The sequence below is a fragment of the Theropithecus gelada genome, chromosome 16 (genome assembly GCF_003255815.1).
Source record: "Theropithecus gelada isolate Dixy chromosome 16, Tgel_1.0, whole genome shotgun sequence".
Classification (NCBI taxonomy): domain Eukaryota; kingdom Metazoa; phylum Chordata; class Mammalia; order Primates; family Cercopithecidae; genus Theropithecus; species Theropithecus gelada.
Window position 1 is genome coordinate 44,413,931 of NC_037684.1, and position 13,457 is coordinate 44,427,387.

Genomic DNA, 13,457 nt, shown 5'->3' on the forward strand with positions numbered 1-13,457 from the left:
CATTACAGATAGTATATTGGTACAGAGAGTTTATGTGAGCACTTGGCAACAAAATAGTCAAAATTTAGATATGTTTATTTAACTTAATGAGACTATTCAGTTGGAACAAGAAAGCAACTTTTGAAGAGTAAAAATTGTTTTGGATTGAGAGCCCTCAGAAATAATACCACACATCTACAACCATCTGATCTTTGACAAACCTGACAAAAACAAGAAATGGGGAAAGGGTTCCCTATTTAATAAATGGTGCTAGGAAAACTGGCTAGTCATATGTAGAAAGCTGAAACTGTATCCCTTCCCTATACCTTATACAAAAATTAATTCAAGATAGATTAAAGACTTAAATGTTAGACCTAAAACCATAAAACCCTAGAAGAAAACCTAGGCAATACCATTCAGGACATAGGCATGGGCAAGGACTTCATGTCTAAAACACCAAAAGCAATGTTATCAAAAGCCAGAATTGACAAATGGGATCTAATTAAACTAAAGAGCTTCTGCACAGCAAAAGAAACTACCATCAGAGTGAACAGGCAACCTACAGAATGGGAGAAAATTTTTGCAGTCTACTCATCTGACAAAGGGCTAATATCCAGAATCTACAAAGAACTCAGACAAATTTACAAGAAAAAAACAAACAACCCCATCAAAAAGTGGGCGAAGCATATGAACAGTGTGGCGATTCCTCAAGGATCTAGAACTAGAAATACCATTTGACCCAGCCATCCCATTACTGGGTATATACCCAAAGGATTATAAATCATGCTGCCATAAAGACACATGCACACGTATGTTTATTGAGGCACTATTCACAATAGCAAAGACTTGGAATCAACCCAAATGTCCATCAGTGATAGACTGGATTAAGAAAATGTGGCACATATACACCATGGAATACTATGCAGTCATAAAAAATGATGAGTTCATGTCCTTTGTAGAGACATGGGTGAAACTGGAAACCATCATTCTCAGCAAACTATCACAAGGACAAAAACCAAACACCACATGTTCTCACTCATAAGTGGGAATTGAACAAGGAGAACACTTGGACACAGGGTGGGGAACATCACACATTGGGGCCTGTTGTGGGGTGGGTGGAGTGGGGAGGGATAGAATTAGGAGATATACGTAATGTAAATGATGAGTTAATGGGTGCAGCACACCAATATGGCATATGTATACATATGTAACAAACCTGCACGTTGTGCACATGTACCCTATAACTTAAAGAATAATTTTAAAAAATAAATAAAATAAAATAGAAAAAAATTGTTTTGGATTAACTATTTAAATACATTTTTAATGAGTTATACTATTTTCATACATGGTTTTTTATCATAAATATTATGACTAGAGAGTCTGTTCTGTTCCTCAGGATTATTTAAAAACTAAAACTAAAACAATCAGATGAGCAAACAAAAAACTGTACACCAGTATTTCTTGTAATCCTTTTGTATTTTTACTTTCCACCATTTAAATTATTTCACGTGCAAGTTAACTTTATGTGACTTCAATTATTTTTTATTCCTATTCTAACCAAATTTCTAACTTTATATTCAAATAAAACACAAAGTTTTTCAGAATTTGAAATACTACTTTTACTACTACCATATAACTTTATCAAATACTACTCTTACCACGTAACATCTTTTCAGCTCATCTTCTGAGCTGAAAAGTCAGCCGGCTGTGATAGGAATGGCAACTTGTCTTGGCTGAAAACAGAAATCTCTCCCTTTCAGCCCAGCTCTTTTTCTGCCACAATTGTAGGATTTTTGGTGAAACCACTCGGCCACTATGACACAAGCACAAATCTAGAAGTGCAAGTGAATTAATACCCTCAATCAAAGGCAATCCCAGACCAATGTCGTACAGGAGACTTTGCATAAATAAATACACCACTCTTCTCTCCCTCAATGGAGAAGATGTATGCTACATGGCTCCTTAGAGTGTCATTAGTGAGACTAAACCCCAGTTGTCCATTGAGTTATCAGTTCGATAAGACATCCTAAGATTGGATTTTCCTCTTTTCTTGTTCCCATCTTCCAAGTTCCCTGCTTTTACTCTTTGGAATAATTCCCTACATGCCAGAAGATATCTGGACTCAAGACTTTATCTTAGCCTCTGATTTTAGAGTACAACCTAGCTAAGGAATGAATCATCATTTATTCTCATTTCTATTTGTTTCTTCTATTCTATACCAGTTAGATACCTTTTCATGGTTTTATTATATATTTTAATATCTGGTAAGACCATTTCACTTAGGTTACTGTTTTCAAACAACCCTAGGCTACTTTCACCAATTTATTTTTCCCAGTTAACTTTGAACCACTTTGGCAATTTCAAAGTCCTATTAATTTTTCAGGTTACAAATCAATTATAAACTTTTATCCAATTTCACACTTCTCCAATTACCAGCTGTAAGGAGTTGTGTTTTTTTTCTTCTTTAAGCCCTAATATCCTCTTTTATGAAATGAGCAAAATAATTCCTTCTTCAGGTTAATATGCATAGTAAGTGAGATACACACACACATACACACACACAAACACATATAAAATCATCATACAGTGGCTGACACATAGTAGACACTAAGCACTCAATCAATGGCTGGTATATATACGTATACACGTACATCATTACAATATTGAGTCTCATAATCTAGAAACATAGCATATCATTTCATTAATAGAAGTAAACCTCATATCCTGTAGTAAAAAATAGTGTTTTTTTTTTTTTTAATCAATCAGTGCCACCTTTTTTTTTCCCGTAAATCTTTTAAAGCTTTTTCTAAAAATATTTGATTGGCAGTTTTGAATAGGATAATTATAATTTTATTTTTTAACTACTTAAAACTAATAGTTTATGTTTAGTAGGCACGTCCATGGAGGTGCATTGTTGAATGGTTTATGTTTGTGATTTCAATTACTTTTCACAACAATTGTTTGACATGGGAAATATTATTAACTTCAATTTACAGATGAAGAAATAGACACCAAAAGGCTGAGAATATTCCCTCAGCTAGTGAATGACTAATCCCAAATTCAATTCAGGGTTAACCTTGATTTTTAGGAAAACAATTAGTGTCTCTATATTGTTGTTATAGCTAGCCATCAACTACTCATACTTGTTACTTCCAGTTCTGTCTCCTTGATTCTCTTGTTTTTTTTAAGATAATCATGTTAACTCCGACTACAGAGAATCTTGCTTCCTCTTTTCCAACATTTATTTTTCTAACATATTTCTGAACAAATATAGCTTTGGTGAATTAAAAGCAATGATTTTTAAGTTCATGTTAAAATTTGTTAACAGATATAAAAGTCAAGTACCCTTGGGACAGAGTGTCCTCCACATTTCCAAATCTAAAATATTTTGTTAAGTTTGTTTGCCAAACCCTGAACACCTAGAGACTCTCCATCTTTTTTTAAAAATAGGATACTACTGCCACCATATAATTGTCCTAACCTCATCTTGTAGACATTCTCTGACGCTCGGTTTTAAAAGGCAAACTGTAAGACACCCAGGAGCATGTGGCAGGGAAAGGTGTTTGGGGTTCAGGTTAACCACCTTTCCCACCCAGGACACCACATTTGGCTCAAAGCTTCCCTCCAGATGCCTGACACAAACCAAAAAACAGGAGTCTGGAGTCCAAGTTCTGAGTGAGCAGTTTAATTTTCAAAGGGCACATAGCTAAGAGGCGACTTAAATTTTCCAATAAGTTCTTCAGCTTCTCTTTTCATCAAATTCACAGATTGGGACATTGAAATTGAGGCCTTCCATAGTGGCAGCTTGTTGAAACAAAACTTGCTTATTTTCCAGACCCAAGGCATTGAGCTAATAGGTCTATCTTAGTCCCCACGGAACCTGCCACGAACCAGGGAGAGCAAAGAACAGCTACCAAATGTAGAGCAAGAGACCTGCCCTCACATGCACCCACTCAAAAGACAGAAGCAAAACACCAGCACGAGAAGATTCCAACCAATCATCAAGGTCATTCTATGGTTGGTTTGTTAAATGATTTTCTCAGGTGACTCAATTCATGTTGATTAATTGAGGTGCCAGAATCTTTGTTACACATATTTCCAAGATGTTCTAGGGTATTATCTCAAAGCCCTTTCTCAAACTTGTGTGATAAATGTCACTACAACATTGAGAAAGTTAAATGAGCTTAAGCAGACATTTTGACCTATTAATAGAAAAATAGTTAGGGTTTTTTTTTTTTTTTTTTGCATTAAACTTTGACAAGAGACATGAGACAAGAATAGTATCATTAAGAACCTCTCCCCATTAAAAAAAAGATGGTGATATATATGTGTGTGTATATCAGATCCTTAAACATATATATGTGCACAGACTAAGAATCCTTACATCATTAGTGAGTATACATACATATGTTTATGTGTGGAATGTGTATGTGTGTGTGTGTGTGTGTATATATATATATATAAAACTCTAGTATAAGAAACAATACGATAAAACCATAATGCCATAATAGGCCATCATTTGTTAGTCTTGAAATAAACAATGAATAAAATATCAACTCTGCCCTATATGACTACAATCCCTCTATGATAGGAAAATCTATGATTTACAAACAGCTGTGGGTAACAATGGAGCCGTTTCCATATATCCAACCAAAGGCCAATGGTGGAACTAACCACTTAACTCCATTTCTGAAAATTCCAAGACACTATACTAGAATTCCAAGACACTGGAACTATAGTTCCAGAGGAACTATAGTTGTGTAAGCATAAATAAATTATCTGACCACTAAATTAAGTAAAATACTCATTCTTTCTCCAACACAGTGGTCTGAGCTCTATCTAAAAGGATAATATAATAAGAGATCAGGAAAGATAACAAGAAGCTTCAGAAAAAATGATCACTTGATAGCTTCAGAAAAAAAAAAAAAAAAAAAAAAAAAAAAACTACAACAGGAAGGCTGCAGGGGGAAAAAAACAGGTATATAAAACAGGAAGCTATGTGACCAGTTTAAGAGATGTGTACGCATAGGGAAGAGATGAAATACATGCAGCAATGTGATTTTTATAAGGGAAATGATTTTTAAAATAAGCAAAATATAGAAGTAGCTGATCTTGGCTTAAGGGATGACAGAAGGCCCAAATTAAATAGCATTTCATTAGCCTTTTAAATGGAGTGACTCCATAAATGAGTGTTTTAAAAACATAGACATCAAATTAACCCAACTACTGAAACTGACAGTTGAAGAACCATTAATCTTGGAAGGGATATTTCCCTTTAGGCTTCTGGAACAGATCCTTAAATCGTTAGTGTGTGCCCATACATATGTTTATGTGTGCGTTGTATATTCAGACACATGCTTAGACACCCACCTAGAATATTAAATTGACCTGCTTTCAACAATTGGCTAATGATTAGAACTCCCCGAAGGCAAGCGGAGGAAAGTGAATTTGATGCTAAGAACAGGGACAGAGAGAGTGGACAAGAGATGCTAGTATCCCCACCAAGTCCCCCCAGCCCCCTTGCATCTGCGGTTTCTCTCTCCCTGGGCCCTTCCTGCAGAGCTGCAGTTACCTGCGGAAATACCCAGGCTCCGCTCTGAGCACCAGGCTGTCTCCCGGAGTCCCTATGTAGCCAAGTGGAGCCGGAGGGTTGATCCCCTAGCCCCTACACACAGCCTTCCTTTCACCACCTTCCGTTTATACAAAGACTGGCTTATCCCAATTTTTTTTCCTGTTGCCTTTTCAATGAAAAGCTCTCCACGCGCAGCCTAATAAAATTCTACGCCTGCCCCACCCCCATCCCAAAAATCCCTGCCAAAAAAAAGAGAGAGGGGAGACTAAAACCTGGAACTCATTTAGCTAAAGGGACTTTAGTTAACAAGAAAGTTACCCATCATGAACTGCAGGTAACACCTCCCGTGATCCTAAATCCATTACCTGGAGACTTAGCCCAGGCTGAGTTTGATTTTATGAACTGTGAGGTTGCAATGTTGAAAGTCTGCAAATTGGACATAAATTGGACGCAAAAGACTGGGGGAGCCGAGTGATTTTCTTTCTAATGGTATAACAGGCTTTGGCTCTTACCAGAGATTCCTGTAATCTGGAGCAGAGACAAGGATGGGTGCCTGTGTCAGTAACGCTCTCAATCCAAGATTTCCCCTCCTCCAAAAAGGTTTGACTCTGACTCAAGCACCTCTATCTAGGGCAAAATCGTATGTTACCATGTGAATTACTCATAATCACACTGAAGTGTTTGACCAAGCAAGGAATGTCATAATGTGCATGTGTGCATCCATACACACACACACACACACACACACACACACACCCCAGTGAGTACCAGTCTAATTCAGGAATAGAAAATGGGCTCTCTCCCGCTTGTTGTCTCTTACCATCAACAATGTCCTGTGATGTTTTTAACTGAATCTCTTTTCAGCTGGCTTCCTTGGCATTCTTGTACAACTTTATTTTAGAGAGGATGGCTGATGTCATGAATAATTCAGTCATCAGCTTCTGAGTTTTAAGAAACACAAAGGCTACTTTCAGATTGGGGGTACAGCCCCCTTTCAATTTAATTAAGCATGTATTTAATGCTTATTTTGTGAAAGGATCTAAGGATGATCCAGAGATTAGAATCTCGGAAGGCTCACAGGTGTCATAACTGAAGTATAAGGCCAGGCATAACACATTTCTAATAAAGATACAATGTGAAAATACAGAGGAGAGAAACATAAAATCCAACTGGGGACTGGGAAAAAAGTGTGAAAATCTGGGCTTCAAGTATTGAATTGTGATTCACCAAATGGATACTGGTGTTGGTTTGGGGTAGGGAGTAGAAGTAGGTATCCCCAGCAGAAAGAAGGATTGTAGAAAAAACACAGCCTTGCAGCATAGCAAGACCTTGTCTCTGTTAAAAAAACGTTAGCTGGCCAGGGGCGATGGCTCATGCCTGTAATCCCAGCACTTTGGGAGGCTAAGGCAGGTGGATCACAAGGTCAGGAGTTCAAGACCAGCCTGGCCAAGATGATGAAACCCCATCTCTACTAAAAATACAAAAATTAGCCAGGCATGGCAGCAGGCACCTGTAATCCTGAAGTCAGGGAGAACAGAGAAGAAGAAAGCTACCACAGGCACACAGGCAAACTGTGATTGTTACACGTAATCATGTTATAGCAGTTATCTTCTGTTGATGTATTGGGGATGCTCTAGGGAATAAGTATTTTATATATACATTGCAATGGCATTCTCTCTAGTACTTCAAGTCTGAAAACCAATGTATGGAAAAACTGAGTCTCTATATAGGCTACCTCTAGGGTATACTATAGTGAGTTAAGATAGTTAAAACCCTTAGAAATGGACTCTTCCTATCTGTGTCCGTGATCCTAAAACAAAACTCTTGGGAAGATAAGAATGAATGAGGAAGTGTATGGGGGTGGGAAGAGTTAGATAATTAATTTTGCAAACACTCTGTATTAGCTTTAAATATGCTATTACATGTTTGGCATATATGCCCACTATCTACAACTACTGCCTATAAAACCAGCTGAGCAAAAGCCATCAAACAAAGAAAAACAGCCATGAAACATGTTTAGATCAGGCCACTTTCTCTCATCACGTATTAAAATTTTGAGTTGGAGGTCAAGTGTGGTGGCTCAAGCCTGTAATCCCAGCACAGGAGTTCGAGACCAGCCTGGCCAACAGAGTGAAACCCTTTTCTACTAAAAAAAACAAAAACAAAAACAAAATTAGCCTGAGTGGTGGCACACACCTGTAATCCTAGCCACTCTGGAGGCTGAGGCAGGAGAATCGCTTGATCCCAGGAGGCAGAGGTTACAGTGAGCTGAGATCACGCCACTGCACTCAAGCCTGGACAACAGAGTGAGACTTTGTCTCCAAAAAAAAAAAAAAATTATGTTTTGCATTGTAAAAGTAAAATGCCTTCAGATCTTATGAATGGAGTCTTGTTGATCTTAAATACTTATTGGCATGGTTCAAAGGAGAATGAAGACAAGGAAAGGAATTTAGTGAAACTTCAATATTACCTTGAAGTAGATAAATAGCTTCCTTTGGCTCGTTCCCACTGTTACAGAAACTAATGGTTTAAGGTGAAGGCTATTGTTTTTTTCAATCTCGTTTAAATATGAGTTACGTATCCACAGTTTTGGATGCGCACAGATTTTTGCCTGAGAATTTTGGAAGCCAGAGTGTAACAGGAGAAAAAAATAAATCAACCACCAAATAGAATATAGCATTGCATAAATCTGAAAGTTCTCCACATTTTGTGAAGTGAGGGGTAAAATCCCTTGTTGAACAACAACAAGAAAAACTAACCCAACGTATACATTTTCAAATAGAGTAGGAAAGAAAAGGATGGACAAGACAGGAACGTGTGGTTAATTCCAGTTTTAGGCATATTTGTGCGGCTAGCATGGCTTAATTCAGCTAATTGCTGTAGAGCAGAATATGAGAAAATATCTTTTCTGACATTTTTAATTTGTCATTACTACCACTACAGAAGCAACAAACTGTTTGAAAGTGGTGCTTTCACATCATATACCATTGTGATAACATTTTGCGGAAGGCCCCAGTTTCTGAGAAGCCCTGTTTTCTTTATCATTCTTAGAAAGAAAATGGAAGAATTTCATCCACATGGAACACAAATAATCTTTCTCTTTGACTTATCATAGTCATGTCAATCAGTAAAGGTGAATTACTGCTAACGTCTTCAGTGAATGGAAAGATATGTGAATTCTGGCAACAATATTATTCATTTGAATCTGTCTGTGTCCTAAATGTACTTAGGAGGAAAAGCATAACCAGGATCCCAAGATTCTACAGTTTATTTAGAAATTTTATAAATTTAATAGAAGTCTTTCCTGCTCACTTCTTTTTTTTTTTTTTTTCCTCCTTCACAAACTAAAATTGTGTTCCATTCTTCTCTAGGGCCATTTGAAGGAATTAACTATTGTGGGGAGTCAGCATCATAAATAATTTGAGTTCTTTCATAAGAACTGGAAAACTGTCTAAGCAATTGCCAGTTAAAATAATGATAGATGTGAAATTGAGTCTTCCGCTGCAGTGTGTAAGCTGAGTAGCAGTTGTGGCATGGGAAGGCATTTCCCTCTGCTTATTTATTTACCGTATTTTCTGGACCCTCCCATGGCTGGAAAAGCCTGAGGACACAGTCATGAATGGCCAAATGTAGTGGCATGGAAGGCACCTTCTTATCTATCTATTTATTTAGTTTTCTTTCTGCATCTTACAAAGACATGGAAATACGGGAAACAGTACCAGACAGCAGTATTTTTGTAGCGTGAGCTGCATTATGGGCTGTTGAGGTGTATATATGTGGATTTTTCATCACCCTAAAAACACTAGGGACCAAGTTCCATGAACATAATGTGTATATGATTGGGATGCTATTGGGCTTTTATTATCTTAGTACAAGCTGTACTTTCTGGCTGAATTAAGACAAGAACACTTATTAATAAAAAGTAAAACATGAACATATGGAAAAAAATCGTAAGTTATTTTTCTGACTCCATCTGTTTTCCACCCACACAATTTGCTCACTACAGATAATAGGAAGCTGTGGTGTAATTCTTGTGCTTCATAGCTCTAGAATAGAGAACATGAAATTACAATATTCAAGTTGAGGTAGTACAGTAATGACAAGGCACTATGTGACCTCGTGTGAGTGGGATCCAAAACCACTCAGGTGAATAAAGACTTTCTCTAACTTTACACAGTTTCACAAATGGGATTTTTTTATACTCTTTGGACTCTTCCAATGCAGGAAAGGCTTACAGCTGTGGCAATGGCCAGCCATGTCTTTGGCCTTAGCTGGACAAGCGGTCCAGTGGATAATCTGAACTACCTCAGGGTGCATGTTGAGTTTGAAAGGGAGAGCTGGCTGGGAGTGGTGGCTCACGTCTGTAATCCCAGAACTTTGGGAGGCCGAGGCGGGTGGATCACCTGAGGTTGGGAGTTTGAGAGCAGCCTGACCAACATGGAGAAACCCCATCTCTACTGAAAAAACAAAATTAGCCAGGCGTGGTGTTGCATGCCTGTAATCCCAGCTACTCAGGAGGCAGAGGCAGGTTAATCACTTGAATCCAGGAGGCTGAGATTGTGGTAAGCCAAGATCGCACCATTGCACTCCAGCCTGGGTGACAAGAGCAAAATTCTCTCTCAGAAAAGAAAGAAAAAGGAAAAAAAAAAAAAAAGAAGAAGAAGAAGACAGGGAAGGCCATAAGAAGGAATGCCCCTAAAAGCACAGTCCTAAATGTTGAGAATTTAGGGGAGGAAAAAAGAAAAGAGGACAATCACAGAAGCTGCCAGGGCACTAAAGGAGGGAAGTTCTAGTTTAGTATTCAGATGGCCACCAAGTTTTGGAACATTGCCAACTATCTGTGCTGACGTAAGTGCTGACTCCCACATCTAAGATATGCCATTGTAATTCCTATGTCTGCTTTTCTGCTGCTCAACCTAATTCTCATTTCTACAAGGAAAGTCACTAAATGCTATAATCAGACCCAATAGAGCATTTATCAATGTTTTTCTGATTAAAAGGTAATTATATGATTTAAATATAATTTGAGAGACGATTACCTAAAATAGCATTTTCAAAAATCAGTGCTAAAAGCAGTTGGAAATATTCATATGCATATGAGTCTCATGATCACGTTCACATACTCCCTAGTCCTTAAAAATGGATCATACTCTATCATCTGTTTCAAATGGCTTTCAAGGCTGCCTGTTACAATAGCCATAGGAACATGCCACAGAGCCCCCATCATGGCTAGGACCTTACAGGAAAGCTTTGGCTGCATGGTCACCCACCAATTGGACCAGTTATTTGACCAGGAATTGGACCTCCTCAAGGTGCTGAAGGCAGCAAAGAACAAGAAGAAAGAAGCCGTTGGGGGGCGGTGTTGGAGGCCCTGGGCCAAGAGCACAGCTCAGGCCACAGCTGAGACCAACTCCAAGGCATCAGGGACATAGCTGCCTAAAATGTCACAGAAAGGCCTTTCCATGGTGGCGCAAGCCTATAATCCCAGTGCTTTAAGAGGTTGAGGTGGGAGGATTGCTTGAGTCCAGGAGTTCAAGACTAGACTGGGCAGCAAAGAGAGATCTCCTCTCTACTAAAATTTAAAAAGTTATCCAAGCATGGTGGTGCATGCTTGTGGTCCCAGCTACTTAGGAAGCTGAGGTGGAAGGATCCTTGAGTCCAGGAGGTTGAGGCTACGGTGAGCTATTACCATGCCACTGCACTCCAGCCTGAGCGACAGAGCAAGACCCTGTCTCAAAAAGATAAAAAGAGCCCCAAAAGACAACAAGAACCCGCTGCCCCCTAACATTTGCATGGTTGACAAGAATTGTCATGATTGAGAAGAAAGAAGAGATGCAGATGCTCTGGCACTTAAGAGAGAGGGAGTAAGATGCCTGAGAAGAAGGCCTGATCAACAACTTCAGAGGGATGGAAAAATAATTCAGAGAAGACCAGAAAGGTGACCACCTCATGGGCGAAGATTTGAAAAGCCACTTGAAGAAAAGGAAGGAGGAGAAGCTTTAGTTGATAGGTTGATTAGTGACCTCCCATTGATAGACTGATTACTGGCTTTCCTGTTGGAGGCCATGGGGGTCTTGGAAGAGGAATAGGGGGCGGTGGGCATGGAGTGGCCGGGAAGATGGGTTTCATTCTCCTGGCACTCATAAGTTTGATATAAGAGCAGCACAAGTGACACAGCTGGCCTGAAGCAACAGGACAATCATGTAGGAGGCAGATGTCACAACTGGGGAACTGTCAAAGATGGATTAACAGAGTCTCCAACATTTACATTCAGAAACAATTATCTTATCATTGCAGTGACTTGCATCAATCAAATATAACTAAGGAAACCCCTGAAGGTGAAGAACACGCAGTGGCAGACACTGAAAAGGAGGAGAATGAAACTGAGGAGGTAAAGGCAGAGGCTCCAAAAGGGATGACTTTCAGTGAGTGGAAGGCTGTCCAACGTAAGGACTGGGCAGAGGTAGAATTTCATGTCCGAAAACCACGTGAAGGTGTGATGGGCAGCGGAAGAAGTGGGTTCTTCGTAAATCAAAGAGTGAAAAGGCTCATGCTGAAGATTTGATTGTAGATCATCATTTCCAGAAGCCAGCAAATGATATAATGTTCTGATATAATGTCTCAGCTGGAGATTAATTCTGGAGACCTTGGCCACCCAGGACAGTGGTGGCAGGGGAGGATGCCATGGACCTGGGCATGGTGGACGTCAGAACCATGGCAGCAGGATCCACAAGACAGGTGCCTCTGCGCCTGACATGATGACCCAAAGGTACCCCCAGCTCTGGCCTACCTGGATGCCCTTAGACAACCCTGGTTCCTTTGCAGACTCTCCTGTTTAAAGCTGTTGCATGCTTAGTGCTTACAAATGACTAAGAAATTTTTTAAAAAGAGGATTGTTATTCATTCCATTCACACCTAAAGACTCAATTTTATCTGTTTTAAAAATGAACTTCTCTGGCTACACATAAGTAACAAATATGATAGTCAGTTTTGTATTTAGAATGTATTGTAGCAGAAATGTTTTCATAATTTTCAGAAATTATGCATTTTTCACGAATGCTTCTGTATTGCTGCTTTCAAATATGCATTTCCAAATTTAAAATATTGCTGTGAACGGTTAAAAAAAAGGGGGAGGCTGCACACCGTGGCTCATGGTTGTAATCCCACACCAAGGTGGGCAGATCACCTGAGGTCAGGAGTTCCAGACCAGCTGAGCCAACATGACAAAACCCCTTCTCTACCAAGAAATATAAACATTAGCTGGGTGTGGTGGTGCACACCTGTAATCCCAACTACTTGGAGGTTGGGGCACGAGAATCGCTTGAACCTGGGAGGTTGCAGTGAGCCAAGATTGTGCCACTGCACTCCAGCCTGGGTGAAAGAGTGAGACTCTGTCTCAAAAAACAAACAAACAAGTAAACAAACAAATAAAACTTTTCAAGTTAATTATATACTCTGAGCATTTTCTCATACATAAAAATATTTTTCTCTATAACATGGATTTTAGTATGAGTATTATTTAGTTAACTAGCTATACTTCTGATGTTTCAAATCTTTGTTTAGCATGATTTGTAGCTTTTCTGGACAGGCCTGTATATGTTATTCCTGTTATTTCCTTCTCTCTTTTTTCTTTTTTTTGTTTGAAATGGAGTCTTAACTCTTTCGCCAGTCTGGAGTGCAGTGGCGCGATCTCAGCTCACTGCAACCTCCAACTCCCTGGTTCAAGCGATTCTCCTGCTTCAGCCTCTCAAGTAGCTGGGATTACAGACACACGCCACCACGCCCAGCTAATGTTTGTATTTTTAATAGAGACGGGGTTTCACCATGTTGGCCAGGATGGTCTCGCTCTCCTGACCTTGTGATCTGCCTGCCGCGGCCTCCCAAAGTGCTGGGATTACAGGTGCAA

At 39.2% G+C, this 13,457-nt stretch overlaps 1 pseudogene; it reads left to right on the forward strand.

Moving 5' to 3' along the window:
• Nucleotides 1-6,096: 6,096 nt before the first annotated feature.
• On the forward strand, nt 6,097-12,407 carry LOC112610144 (annotated as a pseudogene).
• The last annotated feature ends 1,050 nt before the right edge of the window (nt 12,408-13,457 follow it).